The following is a 16,911-nucleotide window of genomic DNA, read 5'->3' as shown; positions in this document are numbered from 1 at the left end:
AGGGTATCTGAAATCTAGTAGCTAACACTGATAAGAAAGGTAAAGAAACTGGGGTATTTTCTAAACCTCCAGTAGAGATGGGATACTAATTTTTCAATTTGCTGTGAAAGTGATTTCAGAAACATAATGGAAAGGGGGGAAATTGCATATTACCATGCATGCAAGAAAAATGTTTGAAATATCCTATTTATCTTCCCTCTCTATGGGATGTGAATTCTTTTGTACTCCTTGATGATGTGAATCACAGATCAGCATTCTGGGAATCATGCCTATTCCCATTTACCAGTGTAATATGATCATTTAGCATAATTAACACATGATATTTCATTACTGCCATGGACTTGGACCAGATCTGAAATGCAAATATTTGCCAAACTGCACATCCTAGTGCCCAGTGCTACTCAATGGTGTAACTTAAGACACTCTCTTGATTTGCTTTCTCTTCTGGGAGCAGAGTTAAGGCTGCTGTGGGAATTCTCACTTTCATAACATGAGGCAGCTTAAACGTTATAGATGATATTACATTAATTTCTGCAGTATCAAATTTTAAAAGTGTGGAAACAAGATGAAAGAGCTCACAATACAGCAATCATTTCAAGTGGCATAAGAATGAACAGAAAGAAAAGTCCTGGAACAAATAACAACCATTTCAATCTTCCCCAACTATCTTTTCCCTAGCGTACTCCAACACCCAGCTCTCCTAGGACACAGTAATCAACAAACCACCATTCTGCGTGACTCAGAGCGTGGCACACATGCAAAAGGTAATCAGAAAAATCATTGCAAGATGTAAACACCTAGCAGTCTTATGGAGAGACATTTTTTGACCAAGCCAACACTCTTTATAACAATCTTAAAATCTGCAGCATGAAATTTCACAGGTTCTTTATCTTACATACTGTAACATTGTGTTTCATCTACTACAAATACAGATGTTACCTGTGTCAACGCCTAACACCCTCCACCTATCTTTTCATTCCTTGTCTTGCAACAGAAATATCAGGAAGCTATTCATATCTGTGCTGTTTTGGGGTTTGGGGTTAGTTTTCTTTACAGTGACTGGTATGGGGCTGTGTTTTGGATTCATGCTGAACAGAGGGTTGATAATATAGAGATGGTTTTGGTGGTGGTGAGCAGGGCTAACACAGACCCAAGGCCTTTTCTGCTCCTTGTATTGCCACAGCGAGGAAATTGGAGTGGTACATGGGGAAGAGACACAGCTGGGACAGCTGACCCCAAGTGACCAAAGGGATATTTCATACCATGTAACATCATTCTCAGGGCAGCAAGTGAAGGAAGAAGGAGAAAGGGAGGAAGATTGGAGAGATGCCTTTTATCTTCCCAAGCCACCATTATGTGTGATGGGCCCTGCTCTCCTGGAGATGGCTGAACACCTGCCTGCCCACTGGAAGCAGTGATTTCATTTCATGCTTTGTTTGTGGCTTAACCGGCGAGTTTTCCAGCTTTTACCCTTCCAGTTCTCTCCCCAATCCTGTTGGTGGGGGAGTGAGTGAGCAGCTGTGAGAGGGTTGGCTGTTGGCTGGAGTTAAACCACAACCATGTCCAATATCAAATGTACAGATTTTAAGGTAGTTCTACACCTCCTGTTACTGATTTTTCTCTCAGAAACACACAAGACCTACAACTGAAATTTTCCACAGCAGTCAGACAACAGAACTATTGCCTTGACATTGAAAACCCTCTCAGGATATTTCCCAGTTCTCTCTTAAATAAACAGCATCCCTAAGTCAATGCATCTTTGCAGTATCCCCAAGACTGAGCTGTTGAGTAGCATCACCTCTAATGATGATTTACACAAGGGTAAAGGAAAGCTCCAGCATTCCTTTTTCGTAGCCTCACCTAACATTCTTAGCTTTTCCCAGTTGCAAGGAGATTCTTCCCCTTCACAGACCATAATCTCTCATCACTCATCCCAAAACGTACAACAGTAGATGTTCTTTGCCTGCAGCTGTCATGGCAAGTTTTACACAGCAGCACAGAAGTACAAAACAGCTCTTGGCAAGCCAAGTACAAGAGTGGACTATTAGCTCTCTGTTGCTTTCACTGCTTAGATTTATTTATCATGTGTGATAGAACACATGCATTCAGCAGAAAGGTGGATCACCTTGCTTTCCCGAAAGGAGCAAAAGTTGCCTCTTCTACTGTGTCAGAAACTTAATGAAAGGTAAGCAGTGCCACATCTTCCAGTCACTCCTAGGCAAGGTTAAAATCCTGAACGCAGGGAATGTAAAAATACAAAGCAATGGGCCTGCAGCTGTACTAACACACCCAACCCCAGGGTAGCCCCGGGTTCCTCCAAGATGAGTCTATTTTTCTAAGCCTGTTTACAGAACTACCCTTGCACAAAAGGATAAAACCTACATGGACTAAAAAAAGTGATCTCAGTAGGAACCTTGCTTCATTCTTCCCTGCCTCCTTTCCCCACAAATGTCACAGACAGGTAAGAAAACAGAGGAAGAGGAACATTTGCATATAATCAAGAGTCCTCCTCTGTTACATTTCCTTTGGTACTTATGGCAGCACTTGGAGACAATCCCAACAACAATCACGTTACTCTGGACTCTCTCAGCATTTGTGGGAAGAAAATAACAGATTACAAAAGTTTCGTAAGGGGTCAGTGTTGAATCAACTAGTCTTCCCTTAATGTCAATGTGAGCAGTATTAAAGATAAGACTTAACGACTCCAAGAATCCTTCACAGAGATCTTACTTACTGAGGTAACTGGATGTACACCAAGGAAAAAGTTGCAGACCAAACCTAGAAAGAAGAAAAACCAAATTAGTTTTTTTTGTTCTTTGGACCCACTTCCCACCACAAACATAATCAGCCTAGAAGGACAGAAAGGAGAGATTTAGGGAGATTTAAAAAAAACAAACAGGAAAAGTTATATGAAATTCCACCTGCTTCTGAACAAAAGGAGTAAGTCTCAACACTGGTCTCCAGGGCATAATATACGGATTTGATCTGGACTCAAGTTAAAGTAATGGCAACAGGCAAAATATTAAAACAGACTTAAAGAAACTAAAGGGAAAACAGAGATCACGGAGAAAAGCAAAAGCTGTGTGTCTATTAAATCAGAAATACTAGTCAGAAAAATCCAGTGCTTCTATCCCTCGGCATTTAGGTCCCCCATTATCACCATGACTGCTGATGACCTGTTTACAGCAGCCAAACTAGAAATTAAGCACGACCCTTCCTCACAAACTCTCCTCCAGAAGCCTTGCTTTCTGACTGGTGTCACCTTTGCTTCCAGTACAACAGTCCTTGGCTTCTAGGACAACTGCTGAAATCAAAACCACACAAAACCAGACAACAGAAATCACCCCACCTTCTCCAAATCACACTGGAACTTTCAAGCCTGTAACAGCACCACCCCAACATTAGAAGGGTGCTACAGTGAGCAAAGTGAGACTAGTACTTCCTTCAACCGCATGGAGGAAAGACATGGAACAGTGCCATCTCCACTGTTTAAAAGCCCATCAGTATTATTGCAGCTGCAAAGAAAAAGAGAAGTACAGACTAATTTTTTTTTTAATTGTGATTATTCACCAAACTTGGTCAATAGAAATGTTTCCATCATTCCATTGTTGTTGATTCTGAAATTAATGTTTTCCCTTTGCCTTCTTCACTGTATCAAGTCTTTGTCTTCTTCACTAAGACAATGAAACATTGCTGTTGATTTCAGTCTGTTTACTTACGTGTTTCAGCACATGGACACTTCAAGAGAGCATACACATCACTTCTATACATCTTCGTTAAAACAAACTAACGTTGTGTGAACTCATTACCGATATTGGTCTTCATGGCAAGTTCTTGCAGGCATCCACCCAACCTAACCTAGCTCCTCAGTGACACAGGTGACAACAACTTCAGCCACTGAAGTCCTCACACTGAAGTCAAGGGTAGCTAAGCAGTAACTAATGAATAATAAAATAAATAAATATTTAAAGAAAAAACCAAACCAAGAATTAAATTAGCCAAGATTCCCACAGTTCCATCGTGTACATGTGGGCTAGTTAGTCAAACTGCTGTCACACACAATATGCTGTCAGCTACACTTATAGATGAACTTTCTTCACCACTGATGTAAGCCAGTTATGAACACAGCACAACCTGCAGCAAAGGCAGAAATGATCTGAGAGGAGCACTTCAAGTCATGTTATCCTGTAAAACAGGTAACAGTCCTAGCCAGGTCAGAGGCACACTGACTGGCTTGATAAAAGTCAGCTCTACATAGTAAAATTATGAAAGGAAAATTAAATCTCTGCAAGAAAACTCTTAAAGAGGTCTTGTTGTTGGCCAAGGTAAACATTAATAACAAAATCAAAGAAACAAGACTCTTCTGACAGACTAGAACTGGTGAGATAAAAATTCATGCTCCCCACAGATTCACTATGTGGCTTGGGAAGGTACAAGATTGTTGCAAAAACTGTGATGCAAGGAACAGCCACTCCGCAAATCCTTCAAAAAACTTGAACCTTTCACTATGTTTTCTACAAGAGTAGAGAACTGCACTCAGCAGCCAGACAACCTGTTCAATTCACAGTTCACAGCAGAAGAAAGTAAGGAGACAAGACTGCCTTTCAAAGCAGAAGCCTTATAAAGTGAGTCCTAATAAAACCTCGAAGAAGAAACTGCTGATCTTTTCTCTTCTAGAAAGCTCAGTGACTGGTAGGCATTTACATCCTGCTAGGTGCATCACCACACCTCTCCCCTAAACTAAAGCATTATTGTCATTCAGTTTCTCAAACCATGGCCCAAGGGCAAGCAAAGTCTGTTTGCTTTTGTAAATAGGTGCTTTGGACCAATGTCATCACCACAGGTAAGTACCTACTTTGGTTGTCCTTGGCAGTTTCAAGCTTGCCATGGGGATATTTTGTACCTGAAGTATGAGATGAGTGCATTTTATTAATAAAATTAAAACCTCCAGTTCTAACCACTTACAGATCTTTGAAATAGAAACTGGGCTGTCCAGTGATACAAGCAGAAATAGTCTGGTAGTGATCTTCCACTAAAGACTTAAGAAGAACATGGAGCAATGAACATCACTTCTCAGTAACTCATAAAAGTAAAGGAGGTGGATTACTCAGCACCTTCAAAACAAGCAAGGGCCTCAAGAAGATTTTGATAAATTACTTTCAAATTTTAGAAACAGAGAAACTAAAGAATGCTTGCTAAAGCAAGGAGAAAGATGGAGATTCCTAAATGAAGCAACATTTCTCTTTAAAAAGCCCTTTTCAAAATTCAGAAAAAAACACCTACATATCTAAATTACTTGGATCAATTTTGTTTCCTTTTTGTGGTTTAATGTAGAAACAGCAAGGAAGAAATAGACTAAAGACAGCAAAATTGTTCTGCTCTTACCATAGAATAAACTTCCTCAGCTCTTCAAAGAGGAACTGATGGAGAACAGAATAAGGAAGAACTGAAGACAGAGACTAAATGCTGTGAAAACCAAGTTATGATGAAACACAAGCAGGACTTTTTGTTCTCATGAAAGAAAACAAGAGGCAATAGAGATTGCTCGCATGTCCTGGGGTGTCCCTGGAGAGTAGGCAACTGAAGATGGATTCTTCAGGGCAAACTGACCACTTTAAGAAAGATGTCTTAAGAAATTATTTTAAGAAAAACAGAATGAAAAGGAGAGAGTTTCTTGCTTAAGTCTTGGAAGGTGCTTTGTGGTGACCACTCACCAGGAAATGGTGCATCAACATGGAACTTAGAAAACTGAAAGCCATCCAGACGAATTTACATAGGTGTGGGAACTTACGACTGTTCTCATTTCCTCCTCCTGGTTCTCCCTAGAAAATCCCTTCTCTACTTCATGGTCCTTTCTACTTTGCTTTCTATTGTAACTAGAATAGAGCACACATCCAAAAAGCTCCTGTTCTCAATGAAGTCTCTTCCTCTACTGATAGTCAAATCGCTCTACGGATCACTGGTCCTGGCAATTACTTTTACCACAACCTTCATATCCTAATCTCTGACCATATTCACCTGGAATACTGTCCCAAGTCTTCCCACATGAAACAGGAGACATTTCAGTGTGTAGGATTTAGCTGATCTTCCATCCTGAGTAGGTGTCAGGGGAATATATCAGGAATTTTCCCAGAGTTGCAGTTCTTCCCCCTTGCTTTTCATCTTTGATGGCACCCAAGGGCTCAGCATTAGGTGTCTGTGCTGTTTATATCCTCCCTATAGATGCCTCTGCTACTGTCCATAGTGAGCCAGGCTGTATGAATGCAAAGTCTTGCCAGTCCTGCTGCTTTCTCCACTGCTGGGAAACCGATCAGCAAGAGCTTTTCTAATACTCAGAGCCACTGTTACTTGGCAAAACTTGGTGAGACAGCACAGCAGCACTGGAGAGATCCAAAAGCTCTCAAGTACAAAAGAAAATCACTTAATTTATACTTGGAAGATCTCCTCCAGAGGCTTTTAGGCAAGCCATTTAGGTTTTTATTTTACAAGGAGACACGCTCCCATCTGCATGTCACTACAGGTCTCCTCTACAGCCAGAACCATTATCCCATTTCCCTAATGGCATGTTGTCCACATATATATAAATACATATAAACAATACTGTGCAGACAGTCCTCCAGCAGAAACAGCATACTAGGCATTGCCAGAACACTGCTTTCAATCCTTCACAACTTCAGCTGCACTTTCTTCAAACAAAGTCAGGTAACAACCTTCATTCACATATGGTTACAGTCTTAAAATAAAACGGAATGCAAAGCTGATTTTGGGATAAGTATATATTTACAAAATCAAGAAACTGTTTAAAATAAAGCTGGATAAACACACTGGGCAGAACCACCTTAGGCTGAACTGTATGCAGAGTTTGGGCTAAGAAACAGCAGTAGAGAAACAGAAAGGAAAGTATGCTTTCAAAAGCATTCTTGAATTATTTAACCTTTAGAAATGTGCAAATGAAAACAAGAAGTCTCCTTGCCTGTGCTCAACATGAGTTTGGAGTACAGCTGCCATCATCATAAATGTGATTGTCAGCATACTGCCATAAGGCACTTGAGGAGACAGCACTGACTACCCAATTGCACAAGACAAGTCACTTGGGGTCTTCTCACCGATGTCCCAAACCCAGGATTCCTTCAACTTCAAGCTTTGCCTCACTCAATCTTTCAAGTCAAATGAATCTAATTAAGAGTGAAATTAACGGACACCAAATACAGAAGAGTTCACCGAGCCCTCTGCTCTCTTGCACTTATCCCTCTTTCCTAGCACAGAGTCTCAAAATTTTGATCTAAGTCTCCTTCAAACCTGCTGACAGGGTGTGATATTTCAGCTCTCTGTTCAGCATACCACCTCATCCTTCCTTTTCAGTCCTTCCTCCCAGGGGAGGACTGCAGATTTCCTCTCCCTTAGCCTAGTGCCTTCTCAAGGCTTCTGCCTTCCCACACACTCCCCCCTGATCTCCTTCCCCAGTCTAGCCCTGCCTCCTGCCCGGACACGCTGCACATGGAAAATGCAGCTCCTGTGGTCCTGTGCCTGCATGAGGTTGATATATTCCATCATACCCTCACTGTGAGCTTACACAGACCAAACCAAACACTTGTAAATCAGTGAGGATGGCCCAGGGTGAAGGCAGCTCTACTTGAGCAATACCAGAGTAGAAACTGAAGCCCAGTTAACACAGTTCAGCTGATTCTAGAGGCATACAGTGACTCGGCCTCAAAAATATCATCAGCTTTTCACTAGTTAATGCAGCTTGTTTCTCCTTTTGCACTTGTAACAGGGATCATGGGAATAAACACCCAGCTATTAGTCACTTCCACCTTCAGAAATATCAGGCATTAGAACAGCATGACAGCGTCTGCATTAGAAAGGAGAACTCTGACAAAAAAAGAGAAAAGCGCTTTCAAAAAAACTTTAATAAGTTTTCCTGTTATATCTTTTGAAAAAAAGATTAATGCAAACTTCAAATCTTTTAAATGTATGGTAGTACTCCAGTGTTATCATAATATTACAACATCATATTCACATAACTGTAAAGAAATGCTAAGCTTAATTAATACCTTTGTCCACTTAAAGGCTTATTGGAGCATATGTTTATGATCGAGCCTGCCCCATCTGCCTGGAGCTATCCCTACAACATGCCTGCCTGATTTATATTCTTGATTTTCCAAGCTTTTCAGCAACAGAATTTTCTTGCCCGTCCTCAACAGGCAGTCTAACAGACCAATACATCTCACTGGCACCAAAACACAGCGCATTATTTACTCAGGAACCCACATTTCCTATTTGTTCTTTCTTCCATGTGAAGCACAGTCAGATGCCTCCTTTTTTACTGGGCTTGCAGACAGTAACACTTTGCAGCAGCTGGGCTTTGCCCATGGATCATGTCTCATTCTACAAACTGTAGCCCACAAAGTTTATTTTTTGACAGCAATAAATGCAAGTGTTTGGAATATCATCAGAAAACAGATGGAAAGGTGAGGTAGGGCTTGAAAAACATTTAAGCAACAGTGCTGTCCAGCTGTATTACCACTTAACTCAGAGAAACATCACCCTCCCAGAAACACTTGGGCAACGAGCAAAGCATCCAGCATCTTTCGCTGGAAAACAGAGTCCAGCCTCATGACAAACACACCACAGAAAACATGTCACTGGACCACAGAAAGTGACCCACAGGACAGATTTGATGGGGTTTTTTTTCCAGGAAACACAGCACTGACATTCAGCAATGCATGTTTCATTGAGGGAGGCGACAAGGAGCAGCAGAAACAGCCTCTGGAAGTCAGTTTTAGGAGATCAGGAGAGTGGAAGAGGAAGTGCAGTGTGCACTAGTGATACCTGTAGTCTCCCATAAAGTATCTTGTTAACACCTGAGTAAAATATACAGATATTTGTGTCTTCCCATTTGTGTACTTATCCTCAAAATTACATTCCAACATGCATTCCACTGAGCAAAGAGATGGACCTTCCTGAGAACATCCCTACTTTTCCACAATTTCACTGCCATGTAAAGAGGAAAAGACAAGTATCTATTTCTGACCCACTCACATTTTCTGGGTATTGCTAAGATGGCCTCACCAGATTGACTCAATCCTAAGGTCTGTTAACAACCACAGCACAAATGGGGAAATGTTCTGCTGGTCCTGGCATGTTTATTCTGTTTTCTAGAGAGTCAAAGAAGACAACCCTCAGATAAGAGCTGTTCCCTGGTCATACACCGTCTTCCCCCAAGCTCAGCACCATGCTTTGTTGTCATCACACTTCCTACATGAAATTTGAAAGAATGTGGTTTGATCTATTCTAGAACACATCTTGAAGTGATGTCACACCAAAAAGGCACTTTTGTACTTTGAGAATCACTGAAGGAAAGTGAGTTTACAAATACAAACCGTTCCCCTACCCACACACACACCTTCCCAGCATAAGCTGTGAGCATAGTGAGGAAATTTTAATTACATTTCTTTTAGCATCTTAGCAACACATCAGCATCCTAAAACCTTCCTTCATTTCTTCATCTGGGGTATTTACAAGTATTGCCATTGTTTTACAAACCTCCTTCCTTCTGAGACCAAATGGTTGCTTTATTTCAGGATCAGAGAATTCATGTTGGAGCAGGTCTGTGGGGGTTCCACCATGCTCTACCTTACACAGGGCCAGCTATGAGGTCCCAATAGGACTTTATCCACGTTGGCCTTGAAAACCTGTGAGGACAAACATTGCACAACCCCTCTGGGCAACTTGTTTCAGCATCTGACTGTCCTCATTGCTGAAAATGACATCTATCTTGAACCTCATTCCAACTTTCCTTTGTTGTCCCTCATGCAGACATCATATACCAAAGTGAAGAAGTTCTGTCTTCTTGAGAACCTCCTCTAAACTACCAAAACGTCTGTACAGGTCCCATCAAAGTTTTCTCTTCTCCAGGCTGAACAAGCCTAGTTCCCTCAGTATACAATCCTGATGCTGTACCAGGGCTCTGAGAGCACTGAAAGGCCTTTAAATGCTCTCTTAGCCTCACATTCACCCCTGCCCTCTGCTCATGGCACCAGGGACCCCATTTTAGCTCTGCCTGTGGCCTTCAGTGCCTGCCCAACCTGTGTTGTAGCTGTGCCCTGCCTCCAGACACATGTGTGAATCCTGGACCCCATTGATACAGACCCTGACCTGAGATAATCACTTCCTTGGGTACTGGCTGCAGTCTTATTAAAATAGTCCTGAGTATTGCCAGCTGCCTTCACTTCCAGAGCACAACACTGGCTCTTGCTCAGCTTCTTTAAAGCGTTCTCATCTCTTTCTGCCATGCATCAATAAATCTAGTGACATTCAAAGTAGAAAACTAACAGGGCACCAGTCATTTGCAAACAGCATGACTCTGAAATATGACAAAAGGGAAAAACTGAGATGGGCTTTCAATTATAAAACCCAAGTACCTCGGGAATATTAACATACTACTTCTAAAACAGCTGTCACTTCTTCCAGCTCTCTCAGAATCTTGGACTCTCTAATGCAAACTTGCTAGTTTCACTTGCGACACAAATGTGAAAGTGACTCCTCCATTCAGTGCTGCTGCCTCAGTGTTGGTTTGCTATTTTAATTTGTGCTCTTCCTGTGTTTCACTTTTCTATTGCAGTTTTTTAGTTTGTGTGCTTGGGAAGACAGGGGTTACACACTAAAAATACACAGTTGTGATGGAAATGCCCTCATGGACAGGCTGAGGTTTGGCATGCTTTGGAAGAAAATAACTTAAAATAGCACAGAAAGGAAAGACTGTGGGATATGCATCTCCGATAGCTACTTTCTGCTAAAATTACCAAAATAGCTAAGATTACACTGATATTCACCATTAACCCTCTATCCTGCTTAACAGAGATGAACAGGGCCATTCTAACCTCAGAGCTTTGAGGTTTGAATAATGCAAATGACATTGCATTTGTTATGTTGTGACCCCAAGGTCTTTTTATGCACATTTATTAATGAGAATTAGGTTTAAAGAAAGTGCAGGTACCCAAAACCAAGTTTGCCACAAGTCTTACAGCCCCATTATAGAAAAGGCTTTTTCTGTAGGATTTGCAATTTGATCATGACAGGTCTAAAAATATAAAAGGGAAAGATCTGGAGGCAGAAGCTATATTAGCTCCATCAGTTTTCACACTTGGAGCTCAGGAAAAATGGAAAATGGAAGCAAAGGACATAAAACTGCAAGGACTGGTTTTCTTTCCTTGATGTTTTCAACATCACGTTGATAATTTATCTTTTGACATTCTAAAAGTTACTGAGTGCTAACTTTGGCCCTACATTTCATGCCAACATAGTGGCTGCTATCCTTTGCAGTTATACACCCTGGCTACAAAGGACTCCACTAGCAGCTTAACAAACAAACCATTAAAACAATTTGTGGCACCTGTTACTAACAACTTTGCTACAGGAACACATTACAGTCTGGCTTCCACAGGCAACTTTTAGGCCCATCTAGGAATGGGCCAAGTGCCCAAACAAACTGTGTGATTTAATTCCCATGGCTGTTCTAGAGAATATTTAACTTTTACCCAGACATATCCCAGGTGACTTATGCCTATATCTTAAACTAAGTTCAGTGCGGTCAGGTAGGAAAATCAGGTGCCCCCATTCCTGTGGTTCAAACCACAGAACTATCCAGAGTAAAAGCACAGAACAAAAGAGCTGATAAAAGCATTAAGTAGAGAAATGCAGGTCGCCCTTGTAGTCTAATTTTTTCCTTAACACATCACCCCATACCACAGGTCCTCCCCCGCGCCCATCAGAAATCCCTGGAGCTGAAGGCCTCCCCGAGAGGCAGACTTCACAGAGCTCCCACCTCCCACCAGGAGCACGGCGGCAGGCGGATATCCAAGACTCAGCAAGAAAAGTTTCCAAAAGCTCGCACAGGAAAAGGCCACGCTGGAGTCAAGTTTTACATAAGAAGGGGGAAGGCAGGAACCGCTGGCACCACGTCGGCGGGCGGCAGCGAGCGGAGCTGTCAGCCCGGGGCGGGATGGGCTCGCAGCCTCTCATCACGCCTGCCCTGCGCGCCCCCAGCCCCTCACACCCGCTGCACCTCGGGGGGAGCGCAGGGCCACGGCAGGGACAGCCCCCGCCTGCCAGCAGCGCTGTCCCAGGGATGTTTTCCCCGGTGGCGGGGACAAATCCATCCCCAGCCGAAGCCATCCGCTACCGTTGGATGCCCATCCCGGGATGGGCACCGCGGGCTCCCCGGTCGTGAGCAAGACCGCGCACGCAAACGCCGCTGGGCTCGCCTCATCCCTCTGAACTAACTTTCCTGTTTCCGCAAAAATCACACAGGCACCGGGGGGGGGCGGGGGATTATTGTTTCCAGCAAACACTCCTCACCCCTACGAGCCACCCGCACCCCTCCCGCACCCCCAGCCCGCCGGGACCCCGCCGCTCCCCAGCATCTCCAGCGGCCGGGCCAGCATCCCGCGACCCCCGGCACGGGCAGCCCCCGGCACCCCCGCCCCGGGCCGCCCCGCTCCTGCCACCTCCCCTCTCCCAGGGCCGGGAATCGCCCGCAGGTCCCCGCCGCCCCTCGCCCCCCGCGGCGCCGGGGCTCACCCGCGCGTCCCTGGGCCGGGCCGGATGGGGCCGAGTGCTGGGGGAGCGGCGGAGGTAGGGCAGGACACGGCCCCAGCTCCTGCCAGCGGAAACGGGAGGAGGGGCTCGGACCGGCGTTACCGAGCGGGGAGGAGCTGGGGGCGCTGCCCAGGGGAGGCTCCAGCCCCGCGGAGGAGGGAAGGCAGGGATGGAGGGCGGGAGCGGTGCTAGCCCGTTCCTCCAGCGCACCCCACCCGCTCCATCCGGAGTCCTCCGGAGCCCCTTTGGCACAGCTCTGCCTGAAGCCCGCCCCTCTCCCTCTACCGCCCGCGGCACCCTCCGGGAATCCCCCGGAGTGGACGCCAGGAGCATCCCCCGGCGCACCCCCTCAGCTGGCCCCTGGCCCGAGGGCCCGCGGCTGGACGTCCCCTCCGGGCTCAGGTGGGCAGGGGCGGTGCCCGAGCCCGCGGGCGGCCCGGGGTGCAGCCCCGACCGCTGCTGCGGGCGGCAAACCCCGGCTGAGATGCTCGGTGGTCCGAAGCCCACCACGACTGCCAGCGTGTTGCTATGGCTTCTAGCACAGGGAGAAAGCGTGTTTGAGTGCTCCTCTGAGCTTTCTGAGGTCGCAGCAGGAGTTGTAGACAGGTGCGGGTCGGTCTCTTCTCCCAGGTAACAAGTGATAGACGGAGAGGACACAGCATCACACTGTGGCAGGTGAGGTTTATATAGGATAATAGGAAATATTTCTTCACTGACAGGGTGTTCAAACATTGGAACAGGTTGCTCATGGAAGTCGTGGATTCACACACAATTCATGGAAGTATTCAAAAAATTAGTATATGTGGTGCTTAAAGACTTGTTTTAGCACTGGACGCAGCAGTCCTGAGTTTATGGCAGGACTCTTGGAGGTCTTTTCCAATCTTGATGATTCTTACCTGTGGTGGTATGAGAGACAGGGCCATAACAGAGATCTTCTGACATCACATAGAAAGTCCCCACCTGCCTTCCTCTGGGTGTCAGTGGAAGTGCAGCAAAAACTTAATGAACTCAACTTTAAACACTGTCTCCAGCAGAACACTCTCTTGAGTTGTCTTTACAGAGCTGGGGAAGATTCTGGCATGGACCACTAAGTGAAGTGTTATGTGCTGGGGAAAAAACCTAGAACTGGAGCAGAGATGCCTACGGAACTAGAGCAGTGCAGTTATGGACATGGGCCTCCTGAGAGGAACTGTATTCTACAGTGTATGAAGGTCAACTCAAGGCTTTACCATAAACGTTTTTGCAGAAGGAAGATCTGTTTCACATTCCTAGGTTCCCTGTGTATTCTCATTTCTTTATCTGGTACTGCTGCTGCTGTCACACTTCTCAGTTCAAGGCAATGTCTACATCAAATATATTCTCTTGTTCCTTCCATCATGTCCTAAGTGGATTTTTATAAACCGCTTGGTTCAGCAGACTCGAAGCATCTTGGTGGCAGTGCTGCCAGCAACACAACTGTCATTTGCTGCATGTTTGTTTCTCTCCCTCCCAGAAGAGAAACATGTGCAGCAGCTCCTTTAGTCATTTATTTACGTGCAGAAGTATACAAACATTGCTGTGTGTTTACCTTAAAGCAAGCAATGAAGGAAATATGTCTTGTAATGCAGCAAGAGATAAAGAGACCTGTGAAGAGAACTTCTCTTAGTTCTTTGGTTCCAGATTCCAAGAAGGATCCACCTCCTGGATGCTGTAGCTCTAATGCAGCAAATCCCATTATATCTGAGGATTAAAAGGTCTTCATTCCAGAATTGATGCCAATCTTTAAATAACTTAAACTTTGGAAATAAACAACCACTTCCTGAAAATCAAGAAGTGCGGGAAGTCAGCAGGCAGAGCACATTTGACACATTTGGTGGTGGTATTATTGTTGGTTGGTTGTTCACTCTAAAAGAAACAGCAGGATGTTGTGTTCTTTACCTGTTGAATAAGCAAAGCAGCTTTATACCCAGGTATATGGGATTTCTATAGTTCAAGTCAAAGTGAAAAATCAGTATGTGAAATCAAGTAATTGGAAAAAGGGTAAAATGTGGACAGGAAGAAAATAAAACATATATGGGAGCTTGTGTGAACCTGATCATTTAGGGAAGAGCTTGAGGATCAAGAGCTCGAGGATCACCGTGAAACTGAGGACTGCAGTGGCTGATACTGTAGATACACTTTGTACCAAGGAAACTGCATTTATCTGTAGGTATCTTCTCAATTATGCCAGTAAGTTTAGGAAAGTAATCTGTTAGACCTGTCTTTCAACTTCAACTAGCTATCTTCCACATGCAACTGAGTCTAACACGGGGGCACTCTGATGTTCTCCATACAATGAGGAGCAGAAGGAATTGCACCTCGTCAGCATCTTCTCCCAGGCAACCGCTGACAGGACGAGAGGCCAGTCTTGAGCTGCACCAGGGGAAGTTTAGGCTAGGCATTAGAAAAATGTTTTTCACAGAAGGAGTGGTTCAGCATTGGAATGGGCTGCCCACAGAGGTGGTGGAGTCACCATCCCTGGAGGTGTTTAAAAAAAAATGGATGTGGCACTTATTGCCATGGTTTTGTTGATAAGGTGGTGTTAGGTCATAGGTTGATAATCTCAAAGGTCTTTTCCAACCTCATTAATTCTGTGATTCTGTGTGCCTGAATCCATGGCACCTGACCAGTAAATCTGAAGGTTACATGCAGCTGCTGAGAACAACTTTGAGTAGCTGCATTTGAGGCATCTAGAAAAGGGCTCTTTCCAGTGTAATTCACAGGATGTACCCCTCTGCTGTAATAGCAAGTCTGTGGCTTTAGTCCCAGCCGCCAATTTCAGATGAAATCATAACATGGCAGCAGAGCTGAGTGCTGTGGGGAAATTAAGGAAGTTGAACTTCAAAGTCTTTGCTTCTCTTTTTGACAGAAAGAGATCATCCATCTAGACTTTCTAACTTTCCTTATACTCAGGTTCTTTCCATCATTATTGCTGTATTTTGCTCTTGAAGGAGATGAGGGGGATGCTTTTCTCTAAAGATGCGCTCTTATTTTTCCTCGGAATGAGCACCAGTACTTTTGTGTCTCATTTAAAAGGCCAAAGTTGTATGAATCGCAGATTTGGAGTCTTGACTAATTGCTGAACCAGCATGTTAAATGCAGGCAAACATGGCTTCCAGTGTAGTAGATCTGGATTTGGTGTCCCAGAGGATTGGGATTGCACCATGGTCTGTGGTCAACCTAAGCTTCTGGCTAGCCTTCCTTCCCAGAGAGTAGCCCCGATCTTGCTGTTTCATTACAAGCATGCAAGTTGTCTGCTGCCTGAAAGTCAGAAGAGATGTTAAAGAAGCAAGAAAAAAATGAGCTGGGTAATGGTGAAGAAAAGGCCACTGGGAAACCATTGCACCAAAGGCTAAAGCATGTGTGTAATACTCAAGGAAATAATGATCCTTGGATATAGATATTGAAGTAGAAAGGGATTTAAATTCAATCCCTACCTTTGCCTCTAGGCCTACCTACGTGTTTTCTTTGTTGGCAGTGTCAGCTTAAGAAGTTCCCACCCCCTCACCACAGATACATGAATGAATTCAAATGAACTTGTCTTACCTGAAATGTTCCTTTTTGCTTTGAAGAGAAGATGAAGGGAGAGCTCCTGTCTTGCCTAGTTCAGTGTTGCTCAGACCCATGGTCTGTCTTATCTCAGAAGACTATCAGTAAGTGGAATCATTTTAGTAATTCAGCTTGACATGATTCCACAAGCAGGCGTAGCTGCACAAATTAGGGTTGATGAACTGAAGCATACACATTAGAAAAAAAGAGAATCAGTTAAATGGAAACTTTTAAAGTGCTTTGTTATAAAGAAAACATGGATATCTAGATCTCTGTTTTGTCACTTTACCTTCTAAGCTCTCAGTGTTGTAGCTGTAAAGTGACCAAAGGAATCAGCTTTTAATGTTTCATCCTTTGATTTTACAGCAAGTTCTTACAGGTTAAGTTAATACTTCTGGTATTTCTGCCCCAATAGAAATTAAACTTGTAAGACACTCTGATATCCTCATTTGTTGTTGGTTCTTTAGAGTTCAATTTAGCCTTTCCTCTTGAAACTAGGCTCTTTTTTTACATATGCTGCTATTTTGTGTTTGCTTTGCTTTATTTTTAGCAAAATTGCAGCTGGCTCTTAGTTCGATGCACTGTCTGGTTTCTTCTGGTGTAATTCCAAGAAAGGAAGCCTTGGGAACAGAGAGCTACAGTCCTTCCAGTCTTTGAAGTATTTTTGCATGGATCTCACCCATTCTGCAAGGGGACAGAAGCCTTTTAGTCCAGCTCAAAATTTACAGTACTTCTTTTGCCTCT

At 44.0% G+C, this 16,911-nt stretch overlaps 1 protein-coding gene across 1 annotated transcript in view; it reads right to left on the bottom strand.

The window, feature by feature from the left end:
- The window catches only part of TSPAN9 (tetraspanin 9), a 170,287-nt gene extending 157,610 nt beyond the window's left edge, over positions 1-12,677 (bottom strand). Inside the window, exons 1-2 of the mRNA XM_066175355.1 lie at positions 12,583-12,677; positions 2,735-2,778 (exon numbers count right to left, since the gene is read on the bottom strand). The gene's annotated coding sequence lies outside the window, so the exon portion shown is untranslated. The remainder of the gene's footprint in view (positions 1-2,734; positions 2,779-12,582) is intronic.
- Between the last annotated feature and the right edge of the window lie 4,234 nt (positions 12,678-16,911).

The sequence above is a fragment of the Chamaea fasciata genome, unplaced genomic scaffold (assembly GCF_029207755.1).
Source record: "Chamaea fasciata isolate MVZ Bird 193981 ecotype frontalis unplaced genomic scaffold, bChaFas1.0.hap1 SCAF_2, whole genome shotgun sequence".
In the NCBI taxonomy this organism is placed as follows: Eukaryota; Metazoa; Chordata; class Aves; order Passeriformes; family Sylviidae; genus Chamaea; species Chamaea fasciata.
This window is presented reverse-complemented; position numbering and strand designations above follow the sequence as displayed.